This window comes from Benincasa hispida, chromosome 6 (genome assembly GCF_009727055.1).
Source record: "Benincasa hispida cultivar B227 chromosome 6, ASM972705v1, whole genome shotgun sequence".
Classification (NCBI taxonomy): Eukaryota; Viridiplantae; Streptophyta; class Magnoliopsida; order Cucurbitales; family Cucurbitaceae; genus Benincasa; species Benincasa hispida.
The window spans coordinates 39,877,372-39,887,168 of NC_052354.1; positions in this window are offsets into that span (position 1 = coordinate 39,877,372).

Here is a 9,797-nt window from a genome sequence, read left to right on the forward strand (position 1 = left end):
CCTTGGATTCATCTTTAAGCTCTAGTTCTTTACTTTTCAAGATTGTGATTACATTATCAATAGAAATCGAGTCCCTTCCATACTTCAAAGCTGCCTTCACATCCTTATAGCTATCATGTAGAGAGTTTATTGAGATGGCAACCTCATTCTCTTCTCCCAGCTTGTCCCTGATTTAAGCAAACTCATTGGTGAGTTTCTTGAACTCATCAAGATTCGTATCTAATCACTTTGAAGAACTCAATTTGAAATAAAACAATTTCTCCCTCACATATAGCTTGTCAAGCACATCTTTTTTCATATAAAGCTTTTTCTTCTCTCATACCTCATAAGTTGTGTTCTCATTGATGACCTGTCTTAGCATACTATCTGAAATATTCAAAATCAGTGCCCCATAAGCCACTTGCTCTATATTCTATCTTTCCGATTCAATGAGAGTTTTAGGCAAGGATTTAGGTTCATCAAGAACCCTTAATGCCTTCTGTGACATCAGAAAAACTTGAATTATCTTCATCCACAGTTGAAAATCCTCATTTCCTGTGAATTTCTCCACCTCATACTGAGTTATTGCCATTTCTCATTTTTTTGATGTTCTTGATAGGTTTCTTGAGGAATTTTAAAGCTTTTTATGGAGCTTTCTTGAAAAACTAGCTCTGATACTAGTTGTTGTGAAATAAAATGAGCCTTAAAAAGACTTCTTTGTGACTAAAAAAAAGCCAGTAAGTAATTAATTTCTTATCTGGCCCAAAACAAAATATATGATGAATACCATGTGTGATTCTCCTTTTGCCACGTTGCTGACTAAAGAAAAGATAAGTAAAACACTATCTCATTTCAGCCTTTTTTCTTCATTTTCATTTACACGAATTCTCTACAAGGGTTTGAAAATTCTCTCTAACCACTCTGACTTTGCTTGAAAAAATTTTGCAAATTAAAGAATATATCGAAGAGAAATTGAACATGTAACTTTTCAAGAATGAGAATGAGAAGGAAAAGAAGAGGAATACAAGAGTTATAGTAGTTCGGTGAGAAATCACCTACATTCACTCTTCAAGGTTTTAGCTTTCTTCTTTATTTCTTCCAAAGCTTTCTTCTTTTTACAGATTTCTAATATTATCTATATTTTTTTTCTTCCATATCTGTTTTATATAGACAAATATGTTTATAAAGAGGTCATAAAACAAGTAAGTTAAAAACAACTTTTATAGATTTTGTTGTTTCAACAAAAAAAATTAACAGCTTTCTGTTTTCTTGTAATTTGTATAGATGAAAATGTACCTTTAACTTTGACCTTCAAGGTATATTTTAGCACAATTCTTTTACAACTTATATGTCAACCACATACATGTTTAAGTTATATTAAATAAGATCTTATAAATATCAAATAAAATAACTCTTTATTTATTAAATAAATGAATTTCGTTTATACATTACAAACTACGAGATTTAGGGCACAATCCCCAACCGTTTGTTTCCTCACCATTGCCATTTCTCATGTGATTTTCACATTTATTAAAGAAACATTTAGATTCTCAATCAAATGTTGAAACAAAAATAGTTTTTTAAAAATTATCATTTAGTTCAAAACTTGGTTTGAGCTTTAAAAGCAAAATAAAGGAACTTCTTAATAGAATTAGACGACATAGAATCTAATGTTTATAAGCTCCATTTTCAAAAACTAAAAATCAAATTATTATTATCACTTATTAAGTGGGACTTAAAATTTTATGTCATAGGCCACAAGGGATTGAATTTTAATTCTTCATCATTTTTAAAGTATAACTATAGAAGCCATGTAGTTTAATGAGAAATTATTCAATGAGTCCGTCACTAACTGACAATTATTTTTTAATGTTGTTGATATATAAAAGATCAGAAATTACAAAATATTTTGCATTTGTAAACTTGTGATTATTAGAGGACAATCTAGCTAGTTTTTTAAGAGAGCTTCACATTAAATCATTTTTTCTTAGTTTATGAATGATTTTGATCTCGAAGTGACGCAAGTAAATGAGGTTTTCAAACTTGGTGACTTTGGGGTCGATTTGAGCTGCTTTTTTTTTATGATCATTTTAAATCATTTAATATCATAAAATATTTATATATTAATATAATTTTTATAAATATTTTATTGATATATTTTTTTCAAAAATATATATTAGCATCAATATTTTAACGATATTTCTATTGACAACTCTATAATTTTGAGATTCCAATATTTTTGTCGATATCGATAATTCAAAGATTATCACTCTCGAGATTAGATATATCAAATGATGAAAACGTTGACAAATTTTAATAAAATATATTGCGATTATGTAAATGGATTATTATGTTCCTTCATATTTGTAATTTTCCTTTTGGGAACTGAAAATAATTGATGAAATAATTTCAAAGAAAATCCAATGAAACACAAGGTTGCACACGTGGGATTCACATGGTAAAAGGTTTGAGTTCCATAGATCATGGTGGGATTCAGAATGTTTGTAGGACATTGTCTTTGCCTTTTATGAGAGACACATTTAGAGATTCTTAGAAATCTTATCCTCTATCCATTGCATGTTTGAGAAAATAGTTAAATCAAAACAAGGGCTCAACCTCATCCACATTTTTTTTTTTACAAATATGATGTCACATCAATTAGAACTACAAAAATTTATATACAACTTATCACACCACCAAATTTAAAATAACGTCGATTTTCAAGCATGATTTTAAGCTTACCTTTGATACAAAATTTCACTTCTTTAAATCATTGAAAAACGTACATAAAAATTGAAATTTTAGAAGTGCAAATAATATTTATAGATTTAATTTTTAAAAGTTTAAATAAATAAATAAAATAAAATAGTTACTAAATGAGACCTTAGAGATTTATCATATTTTTTTAGGCTGATAAGAGGGATTGCAGATTTTAACATTTCATTTCGAAAAATAGAAAAAGAACTTTCTTTTGTAAAAATGGTAAAAAAAAAATTAAAAAAATAATAAATTTGAAATTACTAAAGTCCAAAATACTCCCCAAGCATGCAAATGAGATGTTACAGTTCTTGTTAAGCTTAAATATACTTCAATTAAAACCATCCAAATTATTGTAGTCAACACAGTACGTGGTTAAACAAGAAATATTATAGTTAGAAATTAAAAAAAAAAAAAAAAAAAAAAAAGGCTTATGTTAGAGACTTGATTTGGTGTTGGCTTGATTTGTTTAAGCATTTTATTGTTGTTTTCCTCATCATTCTATCTCTTGAATTGTCCTTGAGTATTTCTCTGCCATTGTTGGTCCAGACAAATTGTTGTTAGTTAAATTGCTGTTTCTGCAGAATAATTTTTTTTTTCTTATCGAAAAAATACTGGTTGTTAATTCTTCTGATTTTGTTTTCTTTTCTGAGTGTTGTCAAATCTATTTTAGAGTTGTCTCATTGCCTTTTTCGCTATGCATATTTAAAGAGTTATGGCATTTAGTTTCGAGTTGGTCGTTTAAAAGATTCTCTGTGTCGTGTTCTTGTGGTTGTCCTGAAGAAATCTCAAAGTGTGCCAATCTTGCTCTTGATAAGGTTGTGTTTCTATAGGACTTGAGTCTCTCTCAAGCTCTTGATGGATTGTTCTACAACAATCTGAATTCATATTCTCAAACTTAGAGAGTCTAAGTTCATCAAGTGAAGTAATGTTCATGAAGGAGGAAAGATATATCTTAGTGAGATTGAGTCTCGCACTTAGAGGATCTTAAGGTTCTTTGAGAGGGAGTCATGCACTTAGGACCTAACTGATCATTCACTGATATCCACGTATTTAGGATGAGCATAAATTTCAATTGAAGAGTCTTACATTTAGTGGGAGCCTAAGTGATCATACAAGAAGTTTGAGCTCTACATGTGTCAATGTAATTGGTTATTTACTTACAGATAAGTACAATGTTGTAGTCATTTAACATTATATTAGTGAAGTTATCTTTCTTGGGTACACTACCCCCACAGTTAGAAGATTTTGCATCAAATTGGGTCACCGATCTTTGTGTTATGCTCTTCCTTATTCTTTTTGTGCTTATCTCTAATGTATTTTGAATGGTTGTAACATTGTGAATAATAAGTATCATTGTATATTAGATAGCCTTTATTTTCAGCCTAGATTGAATTAAATCAACAAAATGATTAAAAGATGTGTTTGTAGGGACATAAGTTTCAATAGCTCAGAAATCATGATAGTGGTTATTTTCATCCCACCTACCATTGAACAAAGTTCATAATCGTTGACTAAACATAGAAAGGAGAGAGATTAAGAGCTAATGAAGGTTAACTGAAAGTTGACAATTTTCGTTTTTAGTCTAATTTGATTAAATATGAGGTTGATTTCGTTGATCAAGAAAATAAATTATAAACTAAACCCTATAATCTATGTTTAAAACAAAATTATAATAAAGATAATGGTAAATCCAATTTTAAAAATAAAAAGAATTGGTCAGAAACGAGATATATCTGCATATTTTTGTGTTTAAAATGAAACTATAATAAAGATAATAATAAAAACAATTGAAAAGTCGTATGATTTGATTATAATTAACAAAAAAAGACAAGAAAAATATAAAAAATCATATTTAGAAAAAATAATATAATATGCAATTTAGAAATTCAAATCAAAATTCGAAGATTGAAGATTTTTTATACAAGTTTAGAGGATTTTCAAATTAAAACCGAGATTTATGCCAAAATATCCTCTTGGAAAGATGATGTTAAGCCACGTTAAATATGGTTTGATGGATTAATTATAAGGTAATTGCAATTGGTAACATTTTTAGGAATAATAACCAAGTGTATAACATCATTTAAAAAAATTGCAAATATAGACAAATCTATCTGTGATAGTCTTCTATCGTTGATAGACCCCCAAGTCTACTTCCTAATAATATGGTCTATCAATGATAGACTCATACCAATAATATGGTTTAGACTATTTAAATTTAGTCATATTTACAATTTTTTTTTACATTATATTATATCGGTTGTTCCTTAATTATATTACAATTAACTGAATTTTTAGATTAGTTACAATGTAAATAAAGGAGTTGATGAGGGTATTTTAAGATTAACATAAAAGGGACTCTTGTGAAATTCACATATTTTACTATAATTCAAAACAATTTCGTGTCTTGCTATTTTTTCAAATAAAAGTATAATGAGTGCTATAGCGTCTGATTTTCCTAATTTTTTAAAAATTAAGAGACCAAGCTACAAAATAATGGAGCAATAGTTGGGCGATTGAGACTTATCAACCACAAACTTCGACAATGATCCTGCAGGCCTCCCACTCCCACATCCACAATAACAAAGAAGCCAAGTCGAATAGGAATTAAATAGTCCTTAGCTTGGATCATTAGTAGAAGTATCAAATCCAAATCGTTAGGGTTGTGTTAGATTTTTCTTCGGGTTGAGTTGGATTAAAAAATTTTAAATTTTGAACTTTCGATTGAGTCTCGATTCTTGGAAAATATACCTTGGGTTGACGCAACCCGACCCGGTCCCTACATTTTTTTTAAAAATATATATATATATATAAAAACTAGGTTTTATTTCTTCTCTATCCACATCTAGATCCAATGCCTGCGCCACTAGCTTCTTCTCCCTTCAACCTATACCTCGATCGGTCGACTTCATTTGAAGAACTTCGACTCTACTAAGACTTCGCTTGACCTTAAACGTCAGACCTCACGTTGCTCACATTTGTGTTGGTCGTTCAAGCTCACATTTTTCCCTCTCAATCTCAAATCTCATATTTCAATCAGACTTCTCCTTCTCCTTCTCTCTTAACCGTTTTCTTGATATATATTAATTCCATATTGCCCTTCTTGTTTCCTCGACGTTGATTCCAATTTTGCCGTTTAGGTTTTACTCTCTTCTAACTTGTGAAGTGGGTTTCAACTCATTCAATGGCTCCTAGAAAACTCCATAGCTTTACAACCACTTCCTTAAGTCCAAGCCTCAGAAGATCTCGATTTGGTTTCCCGTATCCTTCTACACCATCACAAAAAAAAATAAAATAAAAAGTAAACCTAATGATCCAACTCGAAAATATTAGGTTGAGTTGACCCTTCATAGAGAACCGATAGGGTTACATATTTGATTGGTCCAGAAAATCCCCTAATCCGACCCAACCTGTACACCCAAATATTGGAATATGGTGCATTTGAAAAAAAAAAATAGTGAGATTCATTTATTTGAGATATGCAGATAAAAAATAATTATAGAAAAATTATCTATATGTTTTTCTCCAAAATATATATATATATATATATCTCCAAGTATAGGCAAATATTCTCTCCGATTTGATACTTTTCTAATACATTTGTGAGTATCTGAGCCAGTTTAAGCACACTTAAACTAATCTCACTAAGAATCCACTCGATCCTACAATATTTGAAGTGTCAAGAAAACTCATAGAATATTAAATACTAAGTAGATTGGCCAACATAGATTGAAGTTTGAGTCAGGACCGTAATTTAGCTCATTATCAAGTCATACCTCTATTTACTACTAAAGGAATCCATGATGGTTCTTCGATTTGAAATTTATATCTTTAATTCTCACGGATCAATACTGATTTGTGTTGATTGCACAAAACATGAAGAGAATAAAACAAATGGGGGGAGATTGTCATAAGTGAATCATTGAAGATCCTTCGTTAAGATTACCTTTAAAGATCATCCATGAATTAATTTTTACATGTATAGACTACTTCTAATGTCGGATTAATAAAATAGACTATTTAAATTGATACATAGACGATTTTCAAAATAAATCTTGACTGATAATCTTAATTGATTTGTTTATGAAAAAATTTAGGGATTGAACCAATAAAATTATAAGTCTCACGTGATCTTCATTGAAACCGAATGTAATGGAGGGTATAAATTCATATATTTACCAATATCAGAGTTTAGACTATATAATTATTAATTTAGGTTTTCTTAATTGATACAACAAAAAATTTAAGGGTACAAATTGACATTTTTTGCTTTTAAGGAGTCTTTTCTATTCATGAGAACCCAAGATTCCCATGGAATGAGCATTAGAAATCCATTTATTTTGTAGTAACGTAAGATATCTTCTTCAAAATTTTGGATACCGATGAAATATGAATTTTTTTATATTTTCATGTTGAGGGTATCATCTTTTCTTTTCCTTCCTTTTTCTTATATGTAATTAACTAATTTATATATATATAATATATATATATATATATAATATAATATATATATATATATATATTTTCAATTGGAATCTAACGTGATACGTTTTCAATTTATTTTACTTTTCCAATAGTGGTGATCCAATATTTTTCCGTTTGAAAAATCACTATTGATGTATTATATAATGTATAAGTATATTCCACTGAAAACAAATATAACAATCATATAATCTTGTGCTTTTAAAATAAGTTCGGACTATTCCAAATCTAAATCTGAATTAAATATCATTTCTTTTTTAATAAAAAAATAAAATATATATATAAATTAATTTGTTTTACAAGATATAACATGCAAAATTAATATAAATGAAATGCATAAGAATAAAAGTTTAAATTATTAAAGATACTAAAATGTTATAAATTTAGTTTTATAAAATCAATGTATAAATTATTTGAAAATATAAGAATACTGTCGAAATAATACATCATTTCAAGATATTCTCATTCATTATTTTTACAAAACAAACGTGATTATTGAAGGGTCTATTTGGTTTGCAATTCGTATTCCATTTTGTGCTTCAGATTCACTTAGTTCAAATATGTGTTTGGCAGACAACCCAAATTCTGTGTTTGGAAATTGTTTTTAGGTTCTGTGATCAAAACAATGCAAATTCTGAAAATAATATTTTTATATTTTTACTTTATCCAGATTTTGAATCTTAAAATTTTAAAATGTAGAATTTAAATAAAAATAACAACATTTAGAAATACATTATGTCATGTTATAAACTCAATTTATTTTTTAAAAAATAAAATATGTATTATGTAATATATTATAAATTAGGGTTGTTTTTAAATATAAGAAAATGAGTCAACTTTTTTTATAAATACAACAAAATTTCACTGTCTATTTTATGATAGACATCTATTAGTATAAGTGACACTGATAGATGTCTATCAGTGTCTATCACTACAAGACAGCAACAATGATATTTTATTATATTTGAAAATATTTTCAGCAGTTTTGTCATTTAAAACAATCACCTTCTAAATTAAATAATATTACAAAATAATAATTATATAATTTTTTTTTACATAAAATATGTTAATAAATAAATTAACAATAAATTATTATCAACTAATATTTAGTGTGTAACTACAACTAATTTTACGATTTATAAATATAGTACCAAACATATTTTAAATAATTATTTAAATTAGAATTCAATTTTTGAATCTGCAATGCCAAACACATATTTGAAAATATAGATTTCAAATTTCCTTTTAAACATGTCTAAATATTTCAATCTTCTTACAATTTTAATTGAAAACAAAAATAGTTATCTAAAGATACTAGACGATATATTTATAAACATCTAGATTCTAACAATCTTGATTTAAAAAAATAAGCCCTAATTTATTTTTATTTTTATTTTACTCTTGCATCACTTGTAATACGAAGTACAAAGTCAAATATTTTGTTTGTGAATGTTATAGAGAAATTGTAACAAATTGATTAGTGCTGGAAAATAATTGGAGATTTGTTATCATGTATTTAAAAAGTTACCATTGAAATATCACCAATGAAATTGTAGGGTCGATTTCATAATCAAAAATTAAAAAGAGGATTGGTGTTCTCTTTTAGGTCCAAACAATCACTCTCATCAAATTAAATTGAATTGTAAATCAAATTTACGAAATTTTTATTGTTTTGTCAATTTACTCTTATAATTTTGAAAGTAATAATTATATCTCTAAATTTTTAATTATGATTTTACATTAAGCTAAATTAAAATTTGAGTCTATTCATCAACTTTAAAAGTTTCTTATATATCTTCGAATTTTTTTATTTTGTGACCTTAACTTTTAAGAATGTCAAATAAATCTCTACTCTAGTATATATTCTACTTTTTGTGAAATTAACGAGTCTATTGATATAAAATTAAATTTGATTCTTGAACTTTGAAAATTACAGAGATCGTTCTTGAAAGTTCGATTTTTTTATTTAAATTCATGAATATATTAGACTTAAAAATAAAAGTTTAGAGCTTTATTAGACATACAAATGAAATTTAAATCAATTAATTTTTAAAATTTTCAAATTTGTCAAATGACCCTATAGACATAAAATTGAAATGTTTTTTTTTATTATTATTATTGAAAAGAGGCTTTTAGTTAAAGTGCAGAGACTATTTATATACAAAATACAAAATTTAAGAGATTTATTAAACATTTAGAAATGTTATTGTATTAAACTACAAAATTTAAGTTTATAAAGTTGAACACAAATAAGCCTAAACTAAACTTATAAATTTATGTTTTACACTATTTCCAAAAGAAAATGGGCAAGAAGTACTCCGTTGAGAGTAAGATGTCCATGAGGAAGGCTTCCTATCTCCTATTTCAATCCTCATCTCTGTGAAGGAAAAATTTTTCGTTTGTTTTTTTTTTTTTTTTTTTTTTTGTGTTCGTTATTTTAATTTTTTTAATATATAATAAATCATTTCCAATTCATTATCATTAAAAGAAAATATTATAATTTTTTTAATAAAAATAATAATATTTTATATAAAAAGATATAATTAAAATATTTAAAATCATAGTTTCTAATAGTTAAA